This window comes from Conger conger, chromosome 6, assembly GCF_963514075.1.
Source record: "Conger conger chromosome 6, fConCon1.1, whole genome shotgun sequence".
NCBI classification, from domain to species: Eukaryota; Metazoa; Chordata; class Actinopteri; order Anguilliformes; family Congridae; genus Conger; species Conger conger.
The window spans coordinates 3,657,260-3,669,174 of NC_083765.1; the positions used below are offsets into that span (position 1 = coordinate 3,657,260).

The window sequence follows — 11,915 nt, forward strand, 5'->3', positions numbered from 1 at the left end:
CCTTCAGCTTTACCCCCTTTTCAGTACAGGACGTGCACAAAGCCCTTAAAGCCTTAGATCCAAGAAAGTCTGCTGGTCCTGACCTTTCAGATGCTAGCTGTTTGAAATTGGCAGCTGACATTATAGCTGAACCTTGAACATATAGTTTTAATCTTACCCTGGAATGTCACAAAATCCCAAGGATCTGGAAATCGGCCTATGTTCTCCCACTGTTAAAAGGGGGAGAACAGAGTCTGGTAAACAATTACAAGCCAATTTTAAATTTGTCAGCTCTGGCTAAAGTACTTGAAGCTCTTATTAGTGAACAACTTAACTTTTGTATATACAAACGCAATCTTATCTATGTCCCAATCAGGTTAAGGAACAACACAGCACAATTACAGCAGCCCTGAAGGCTGTGAATGATATTACTGTTGCGCTTGACAATAAGCCGCACTGTGTCTCACTTTTTATAGATCTCTCCAAAGCGTTTGACACAGTTGACCAAAGCATTCTGAAGCAGAGATTGCTTAACACAACTCTCTCAGAGCAAGCAGTTGCTTGGTTTGTTAACTATCTTTCTGACAGAGCTCAATGCACTCGATTTGATGGTCTCACTTCAGACGTGCCATCTATCCATAAGGGGGTGCCACAGGGTTCAGTTCTGGTTCCCATCTTATTTACTATTTATATCAATAGTTTGGGTCATAATGTGTCAAATGCTTGCTCTTCATTTCTATGCTGATGATACTTATTGCTGTGCTGCAAATCTTGTCAAAGCCTTTCAGAACTTGCAAAGTGCTTTTGATATTGTACAAAATACGCTATGTCAATTGAAACGTGTTTTAAAGGCTGACAAAACAAAACTAATGGTGTTTACCAATTCAAGAAAAAAACTGACTGAATCTGCCATTTATTGTTTCTCTTCAGGGAAAAGAGATTGAGCTTGTTTCCTCATATGAGTACTTGTGTATCTTAATTGATGACTGCCTCTCCTTTAAAAGGAGACTTTTCTGCCTGTGCTTTATTATGGATAGGTTTTGTACATGCATGCATCCTCTCAGTGCCTCCATGCGATCAACACTGTTTATCATGGTGGTACATTGAGATTCATTACAATTTGTAGGGCTCTCACTCGCCATTGTACCTGATATGATCGGGTTGGCTGGCCAGCACTGGCCACCCATGGACGTACTAATTGGTATATCCTCATTTGTAAGGCAATCCTCAGTCTGCTGCAGTCGTACCTATGCATTTATATATTGCAGAAAGCTGCTGGAATTTATTGTTTACATTTGATCTTTGATTTTTTTATGCTGTCTGTTCCCAGTCCCATATGGAAATGGAGAAAAGGGCCTTTAGGTATTCTGCTCTGTTTGGAACATGTTGCAAAAGGACACAAATTAAGGAGCGGGTCTCATTAGATGCCTTAAAATCCTATTTGAAGGATCTAGAGGCAAACTCAACGGTATGTCTATGTTTTAGCTAGCCTATTTTATATATTTTTTTCCTTGATTGTGACATTCTAAATTGCCCTGCTTAATTACCTAGTTGAAGGGCTTGAAATGTGGGTACGCCACTTTCCAAGCATAAATTGTGATTTACAAAAAAAAACAAAACATATATGCGTACATTTACGGAAACTTTGACCCATGCGTACGCACAGTATGGAGGCAGAGGGAAATAGTGACCCTGCAGGCAAAGTAGTGAAATACAGACAATATGTTCTAATGACAATTTCACTCAATTATTTGGACTCCATGTAACATTCAATTAATTTTCATAATGGACTTGGGGCATCAGTTCATCCACACTGATTGATTCAAAGTGTTAAGCAATTCCACTATTTGTGAAAGGGTTATAAAAGGGCTGGGTGATGCCCGTGCGCAATGATGCGCAATGGCTGCTTGAGCACTGTTGGAGGGCATTGCCAATGGCAGGCTTCAGATGGAGAGGGTGTTCAGGGACCCAAGATGATGACTGGCTTATGAGCTGATTTTGTTGATTTTTTTTTTTTTATCATTGCGCCTCGTCATGCCATCTGTGTGGGATTGCATAATTGGAATGACCCAACGATACATACGGTTTCCCTACACTGCAGCTGAACAAGCCAACGCCAAAGCGCAATTTACAGCGCGTTCCCAAAGGTAATTAGTGCAATCGTCTGCACTCGTATCACTGTAAAAATACTACACGAGGTAGGGATGTGACAAATAATCAGTTTTTGTAAACTGATACCATCCCACTTTCTATATGGTTAACTGTGTAACTGACACTGTTCCTATCTTTTGCTTTTTATAAAAACTGTACTGACAAATTTAATTGCATTTTCAACTTTATTTTGGGCCATCTTAGTAGTTAGATGTCAACATTGTAAGTTAGATAATACATGTACAGGTTTACATGTACATTGACATGGTGCAGTGTAACCTCACAGTTACAGCAGTCTAGGCTAGTTCAATCCATATAGTTTACGTCCAGGCATGCTGGTTGATCGCGTGTCATTTAAAAAAAATGCATTGGTTAAAATGAGAATTCTTCATGTTTTTATCCCTCTTCCCGATGGCTTCTGCCAGACAGACTTGATTGGCGTTAAATCTGTAAATATGCTGCTGTTAAGAACTTCAGACAGGGTTGTGCACTCCATTGGGAGTGCAATATTTGCCTGATATAATATCACACTATAACATATAACACAGTCTATTTTACCATAGGCAACTGGTAGAGGATATGAGGAATTAAAGCCAAGTCAGGAGGAACTTATGGCTAGCCAGAATAAACAGAAGATTTCCTGCCTTCACAAAGCAGCAGAGTGTGTTCTGATCATTTCATTCAAGGAAGAATATAGCCACAGTCAGCACAAAAGTCCTGTTCTGTAGGTGGGAATGAGCTCTTTACAGTCAGCACAAAAGTCCTGTTCTGTAGGTGGGAATGAGCTCTTTACAGTCAGCACAAAAGTCATGTTCTATAGGTGGGAAAGAACTATATTGTGAGGAGTACAGCTCCCCTTCATCAGAGAGTGGGGTAAAATTAACGATTTGATAACAGTACATAGCAGGTAGTGAATAGTGGAGAAGGATGAAGACTGTAATGTGTGACAGACCTGAAACATTTTACTATGCAGGTGGTCAGTCTTTTACCACATCAATCAGACATCCAGCATCCAGTCATCACCTGTGCCCTGATACTACAGACTCCACTGAAACCTTACATTCTGGTCAGGAACCACAAACCTGCCAACCCTAAGACTCATCAGGTTTTATCCTGCTTTTCTTTGCTGTGATAGAGGAGTAAGAAGAGAGGGATGAGACTAATGTGGACTAGAAAGAAAGAAAGAAAGAAAGAAAGAATGCCGATGGACAGAGTAGTAAACCGAGAGAAAGAGCTTTTCATCATTTCACTGTATTGAGCCATAATCACTAATTCTATTTAGTTAAGGTCACACAGAACACCGCACTACTCACCCCAGTCTCTGTAGTTTACAGTTTGGACTCATCAGTCCAGCACAGAGCAGCTTCACTCCTGAATATCCCAGGTTATTGTAGCTGAGGTCCAGATCTCTCCGGGGTGAGTTTGATGACTGGAGAGCTCAGGCCACAATTTCACAGGACGTCTCTCTTAGGTAACAGCTGTTCAGTCTGTACAGTGGACAGTGAGTTAATTTACAATACTATGGGACGTTTGGCACGGCTAATGGTAAGATGTAAAATACATCTTTCACAGTGGCCAGGGAGTTTGCTTTTTTCCTTTTGGTTTTCTGTGACAAACTTCCCACAGCATTGCAAGCTAACACAGCTAAAGGCAGCTGACATACACACGACGTGCTCATATCCGGTGGGCACAACAATACTGTAAACACAAAGAAATGAGAATAAAAAACATGAATTAATAATAGAAAAATCCCCCAAAAACTGCTTTCACAATTATTGGCACCCCTGCTTTAATTTTGTGCTGTAGCTGTACCCAAGTAAAAGTGATTCCTTTTGTGTATGTGTCTGCGTGCCTTTATTTGTGAGGCATGGCAGAACTTTCAGACTTTGAGAACCAACCCAACAGTACTTGCATTGAAAATCAAAATGAGTAAAACATGATCAGCAAACCTAAATTATATTTGCTAGCAAGCCCTCAACTTAACTTCAGAATTTCACTGAAATTACCTGTCTCAAATGGCTCACTATTCACTAATAGTGAACTAATATTCACTAGAAAATGTCCATATAGTGTTCTATATTGTATATCCATCCATTATCTTAACCTGCTTATTCTGAACAGGTGGGGGGAGACAATCCCAGCATACATTGGGTGAAAGGCAGGAATACTCCTTGGACAGGTCGCCAGTCCATCGCAGGGCACACACACCATTCACTCACACACTCATACCTACGGGCAATTTAGACTCTCCAATCAGCCTAACCTGCATGTCTTTGGACCGTGGGAGGCAACCGGGTACCCGGAGGAAACCCATGCAAACACGGGGAGAACATGCAAACTCCACACAGAGAGGCCCCGGCCGACAGGGATTCGAACCCAGGACCTCCTTGCTGTGAGGCAATGCCATTTCCCTCACATCTCCAAATCTCTCCATAAAACCTCCTTGCTGTGAGGGGGCAGTGCTACCCACCAGGGGATGGCGCATTATGAAAGAGGGGGGCAGGTAACCTGAATCGTGGGCCTCCTGAATGGTTTAGGAACTCCGACTTGTCGCTGTGTTTTTATGTGTTTTATGTGTTTGTGTCTTTTCAATTCATACAAACCTACTTTGGGCTGGTCCCTTGGACAGAGTGCAATAACTGCAGTAACTGTCACCTTCCGTCCTCAGTGAAAGCTATGAGCCATTGGGCATGTTCTCCTCACAATGTGAAATCCGCTGGCCTTTGAAATCATTTCCATTAAAAAGCAATGAGCTTGCTGTATAGAAGCATGGCTGCTTCTGTTTTCACTGGCAGGCTTCCAGAACAGAGACATACCAGCAAACAAAACTGTATTTCTTCTAAGATTGTTCATAAAGATTCTAACTGTGACAACAGTGTTCCCACCATTTTAAATGTGAAAGTGCCTTTATGGACCATGGCACAGAATTGTCCATCTGTCCTCAGAAACAATTAATAAATTGGTCGGAAACTGGTGGGAAATCATGAAAGGAGAACTAGCAGAGTCAAATTCTGGCAGGGAGTCAGACTTGCCCTCGACTATGTTTGTTTCCAGCTGTGTCGTTTCTGCATTTTAATTGTATTACTTTGCGCAAAAAAGTGATACATTTTCAGGAAAAATAAAGAAATGTTGTAAATCAATTTCTAAAGTACTTATTGATGGTTATGAAATATCACATGTCCGGTCAGCCAAATTTCTTGTCATCTTAATTGATGAAATGTTAAACTGGAATGATCACATGCACCTAGTCTGTAGAAGTAACAAAATCACCCATCATCCGTAAAATCCATCCTTGGGTTCACCAGTCGTGTCTTAGCTCTGAACTACAGCCTCATTTCCGCTTATCTTCTACACTGTAATATTGCATGGGCCGCCACATACCCCACCTCTCTTCACAGAATCTCCATTTTCCAGAAATAAATTATGACAAATTACTCTAACCATTATGAGCCATCATCATCCCTTTTTGCTGAATTTACTGTCAATTTTGGATATTAACATTCAACTACAAATATTTGCCTCACCCAGAATCCCTGCCAAAACCTTGCCAGGATTTATTCTGTCTTAATTCACAGGTTCACACACTAGATATACCAACAATATTCATCTCCCTCTTTTGGCAGGCTGTACAATATACGCCGTATCTGTCATCTCCTGACGGAGAAAGCCACCCAGCTCCTAGTCCAGGCGCTCATCATTTCCCTCCTGTATTACTGCAACTCCCTCTTAGCTGGTCTCCCAGCGTGTGCCATCAAGCCCCTCCAGCTGGTCCAGAATGCTGCAGCCCGCCTGATCACCAGTCAGCCCAGGTCAGCTCATGTCACCCCGCTTCTCATTGGCCTCCACTGGCTTCCTATTGCCGCACGGTTCAAGGCCCTAGTGTTGGCCTTTCAGGCTGCTAAGGGGACTGCCCCACCTTACATACAATCCTTGATCACTCCCTACTCCCCAGCTAGACCACTCCGGTCTGCCAGTTCTGGTCGCCTTATGGTTCCCTCTCTACGTGCACCTGGCGGTCGAGCTGCACGTTCACGCCTGTTTTCCGTTCTGGTTCCTCAGTGGTGGAATGACTTGCCTACCACTGTCAGGAGAGCAGAATCCCTCCCCCTATTTCGACGCAGACTAAAAACACACCTTTTCAAACTCTACCTTAGTCCTCCCTCCTGATTTCCCCCGCCCCCTTTCTGATATCCCTATCCCTCTTGTGTAACCCCCCCCCCAAAAAAAAAAATTGCACTTATGACTATATATTTAAAACAGCACTTCCTATGTATTTTCCTAGTTATGGATGTGATGCTTTGACTTGTGAAAGAACCTATGCACTTGTAAGTCGCTTTGGATTAAAAACGTCTGCCAAATGACTAAAATGTAAAATGTCTCTTTCACTCCTCTCCACTACTCGTCCTTATTCGAATCATCAGCACCTATGTGTGGGAGATGGTAGATTACCGTGCACTGAACATTACTGCTGCCCTAAAGGTGTGGAGAATAGTTTTTAAAAAACACTGAAACTAAATAAAAACTTGCTGAGATTACAGGATGAACCTGGAATCTGAGACGGGTGCGTGGGGGGTTGGACCCAAAATTCATGACTCAGAAACAATGGTGTAATAAAGTCCCGTTAGGGCTTTATTCAGGGATAGTCCAGTGAGCGTAGTCAAAAAACAAGCAATGTTCATACACATGAAATCCAGCCAAAACCAAAGTGCAGTACCGAGGGAGAAGGCAGTCTCGTAATCGGTACACCATGCAAAAAGTCTGGTAGCCAGGAAAGCTGTCAGCGGGGCAGAAGTACAGGCGGATGGTAGGCAGGCTCAGGGTCGATGACGACGCAAGAGTCAAGACCGAAGTCTGCTCCGCAGGGCAAAAGCACGAAGACAGCAGGCAAAGTCGTGGTACAGGCAGGCAATGGTCAACAAAACAGAAGTCAATAATCTTTGGTCAATAAACAGGCTTGGATCGTGACGAGGAGACAATGACTTGACAAAACCACTAAAGAGATGCACTGATGAACAGGAGGCAACAATTTTGCAAAGACAAGACATGGAACTGAGCTTTATATGCAGGTGTAGACAGGTGTAGACAATTAGCTTGAGAGCAGCATGAAAATGGAAATCAGGTGTGGAGGATTGACAAGTTAACAAGGTAATTAGTAATCGTTAGTCATAAACCTATCCTGCCCTTGCGTTAGTAAATGACATGCACAAGAAACGTAAGGTAACATGAACACATGGTTAGAATGTTAGTATTACCCAATCCTGATCTAAAGTTAGTAGATTAGTAAGAAGACAAGGGAAATTGAAACAATTAGGGTGTGAGTGACAGAAAGGGAGAGAGAGAAAGCAGGAATGCAAGGTTTGCAGAAAGACGAAAAAGTATGCTAAACAATGAACAGAACCACATAACATAAATCAAACAAGTTTGCGAAATTATGACAATAAACTATATAACATGACATGGCAAGACTAAGAAATAAATAGAAACAAAAACTAAACATGAAACATAACATGACAAGACAATGAAACGTAACAAGAAATAAAACGAAAACATGGCGAGACTGGACTAACACAATACATGACCTGACAATAACGTAACTAAGACAATAACTAAACATGAAACATGACAGAATCCCCCCTTTTCCCCCCCTAAATCCTTTCACTTTCAACAAAGTCATCATTTATTTGACAGTTGTTCTTTGGAAATAATCATCATGAATTAAATTAAATTAAATATATAAGTGAGGAGTTTTTGCATTTGATGCTGCTTATGTTCTGGGTTCAGAACATTAAATGAGGGCACACTGGAAATTATAATCAAATAATCAAATTTTCAGCTGCCTGACAATTTTATTGCACTTTATTCTGACTAGAATGATAAAGTAAGAAAATATGCTGTCAATAATCTACATGAATAATGACATAATACTCACATGGCCTTCCTGAAGTTCCTGACTACTGGTACCAGTCTGTGACGACCTGCTTCTGATGTGTTGTAGGTCTTCAAGTCAAACTCATCCAGGACCTCCTCTGACATCAGTAACACAAAGACCAGAGCTGAACATTGCTGGGGTTGCAGCTCTTTAACAGAGAGTTTTCCTGATCTCAGGGAATTCTGGATTTCCTTCACTGCAGAGTTGTCATTCAGTTCATTCAGACAGTGGAACAGATTGATGGTCCTCTCTGCGGAAGATTCACGTTTGATCTTCTTCTGAATGTACTGGACTGTTTTCTTGATGCTCCCTGGTCTGCTCTCTGTCTGTAGTCTCTGAAAGAGTTTTGTTATCCATCGTCCTACATCAGATCTTCTTCCTGTCTGTGTCAGTAGTCCTCCTAAGAGGGGCTGAATGGAGTCCAGAGAGAGGCCGAGAAGGAATCGGAGGAAAAGGTCCAGGTGTCCGTTCTTACTCTGTAAGGCCTGATTCACTGCAGTCTCATGTAACTCAGACAGCTGCACTCTGCCACTGTGAGGTTTTGATTCTTCTGCTCTGAGTACATATCTGTTCTCATTTACACATGAATGAAACACAAACAAGGCGGCCAGATACTCCTGAATGCTCAGATGCACAAAGCAGTAGACCTTCTCCTGATCCAACCCACGCTCCTCTTTAAAGATCTCTGTGCACACCCCAGAGTACACTGAAGCTTCACTGACATCAATGCCACTGTCTCTCAGGTCCTCTTCATAGAATATCAGATTGCCCTTTTCCAGCTGTAGAAATGCCAGCTGCCCCAGTTTCAGGATGATTTCTGTATCTGATGCTGACATCGTTGGGTTTGTTTCATCAGAGCCACGATACTTCAGATTCTTCACATTAGTCTGAATGAGCAGGAAGTGTGTGTACATTTCAGTCAGCGTTTTGGGCAGATCTCCACTCTCTACCCAACATTGTCTCCAGAACAGTAGCAGAAATCCAGCAGAAGACTGGTATGTGACACATGATGTAGAGACTCCTGGATGATTGTATGTGTGAGATAATTCTGCTGGCTTGGTTCTGATCTCTGATTCTCTTTCTGAAGTACTCCTCCTTCTGTGGGTCATTGAACCCTCGTACCTCTGTCACCTGGTGGATGCACTCAGGAGGGATCTGATTGGCTGCTGCAGGTCGAGAGGTGATCCAGAGGAGAGCAGAGGGAAGCAGATTCCCCTTAATGAGGTTGGTCAGCAGCACATCCACTGATGATGACTTCGTTATATCACAGCAGATCTTATTGCTTTGGAAATGTAGAGGATGTCGACATTCATCCAGACCATCAAAGATAAACACAACTTTGACTTCATCACCTTCAACACTTTTGATCTCTTTCAGTTGTGGAAAGTAGTGCTGCAGAAGTTGCATCAGACTGAATGCTCCTTCCTTCTTCAGATTCAGATCTCGGAAAGGAAGAATGAAGATGAAATCGACGTCCTGATTGGCTTTTCCTTCTGCCCAGTCCAGAATGAACTTCTGCACAGAGACGGTTTTCCCAATGCCAGCGATGCCCTTTGTAAGCACAGTTCTGATGTGTTTCTCTTGTCCAGGTAAGGGCTTAAAGATGTCATTGCAGAGGATTGGATTCTCCTGGGTGGTTTGTCTCTTGGATGCTGTCTCAATCTGTCTGACCTCGTGGTCATTATTGACCCCCCCACTTCCTCCCTCTGTGATGTAGAGCTCTGTATAGATCTCATTGAGGAGAGTTGTGTGGCCCTGCACTGCTAAACCTTCAAATATGTATTCAAACTTCTTCTTCAGATGGGTTTTCAGTTCCTGCTGGGCTCTTTTAATGGATTCATCTGAAGAGAGGAAATATGATAAATACTTGTATTTAAAATAATTCAATTCACATTCAATAATAGATTGATGGAAAAGATGGAAAAAAAGCTTATGCAGTGAGTTTTTTCGCACATCACAGTGCTGCATTCCTTTAACAGTGTAACACACCTCTCTCACAGTATTACAGACCTCTCTCACAGTATTACAAACCTTTAACAGTATTACAGACCTCTCAATGATCATCAATCACAAATAAAACTAATGAGCAAAACGTACATACTGCTGCACTTGTAAAATAAGAATGAACACCTTCAAATACTCTCTTCAAAGGTCATGGTCATTTTAAAATCTATTCTGCCCTGAATATGAACTCAGGACAGTCTGTCTGATGGGACAGTGCTTTAGTTACTGCACTAACTCAGAGCAGTCTGTCTGATGAGACGGTGCTTTCGTTACTGACTTTTGAGCACAAAGTTCCTGCATTGAATCCCCTTCAGAGACATTTAATCTTCTGTGCAATCACTACTTGAGGCTATAATTTCATTTCAATGCCATTGTGAACATGTAGTTCATGATGTAAGATTTTCTAGATGTAAGAGTATCAAAGCAAGGCATTATCATGAAAGTGTGAATTCTATAAATCACAACATTGCACTGTGAGATCTGTTTGCTAAACTTACTGTGCTGCTCATCTCTCTCCAGTGAGTCAGCGAGATCCTTCTGCTTCATGTTCCTCAGGATGTGGAGTGTGATCTTCAGAGACCTCTCACTGCCAGAGGTCTCCAGCATCTTCTCAACAATGTACAGGACCTCAGGATCCTCCTGCTCTCTCTCACTGCATTCTGTGTAATCATGGCTTTGATGACTATTGAGCGATTCCTTCATCTTCATGAACTTCTCCAGCACAGAAGGCTCTTCAGACAGAGTCTTAAAGCATTCTGGGCAGTCCTGACTCAGATGGCTCTGAAACAGTTTCAACTTTCCATTCTTCTTCAGCCTCAACAGAGTGTGCAGGAGAGACTGAAATAAACACATGAAGAGGTGTGCTGTATCAGTGTGAAATAAACACATGAAGAGGTGTGCTGTATCAGTGTGAAATAAACACATGAAGAGGTGTGCTGTATCAGTGTGAAATAAACACATGAATAGGTGTGCTGCAGATAATTTGAGACACCAAACGCACACCAGTGCCAAATGCTCATATCTGAAGTGCAGCTTTTGTTCCCGTTTGAAGGCTTTGTAGACATATGAAGTGTGATAAAGAATTTGCTCAGAATTGAGATGCTCTGTGCAATGTATTCAGTAAATGCTCACGGTGAGCTGAATGCTTCTGCTTTAAAAGGCTCTGTTTGGGGGCTTACTCTGCTGCCGTGTTTGAGACCAGCAGGACCAGGACCACTGCAGAGCAGGATTACAGATTAAGGTGTGTTGTGTTGCTGTTGTCTTTTGAGGGATTCAAAAGTAGCACATTAGCCCTAGGACTAGCGCTTCATGTGCACAGCCGAAAGCTTCACCTGCTGTTTCCACTCAGGATTCTCTTCCCAAACATTTATGATTTTTAATTTCAGGTCAATTTTTACCTCCTTGTGCCAAAGAAGCCAGAAATGTTTAAATGTTCACATTAAATGTTCAAATGAAAAGCGAGTTGATTGCATGCATGCATGAGATGTGGATGGTTAAGAGTAATATGTGGCAAAGGTGGAGCATGATTCAACTTTTCACTCAAATTGTTATGCTAAAATAATTTGTAATTAAAATATTTGTATTGAAAAAGAAAATCATGCAAAATAGAAGCATTACATACCACTATATGTTTGAATTAAATTCACAGTACACAGAAAATAACTGATTAAAAAAATAATGAAGTTATGAGGAAGATCTCACACCTGTTTTGGGGGAGATAATTTCTCTGAACTCTTCTCTTCTAAAGAGCTGGACTCCAGTGACTACAGGACCCTGTGAACAAAACATGGAGACAGAGCTTCCAGTTAAACTCACCCTCAAGAGTGCAGCTATAACTCACAGCACATCTGAA

General features: G+C 41.9%; 1 pseudogene; it reads right to left on the reverse strand.

Moving 5' to 3' along the window:
• Positions 1 to 11,031, reverse strand: part of LOC133130139 (NLR family CARD domain-containing protein 3-like) — a 121,020-nt pseudogene extending 109,989 nt beyond the window's left edge.
• Positions 11,032 to 11,915: the final 884 nt, after the last annotated feature.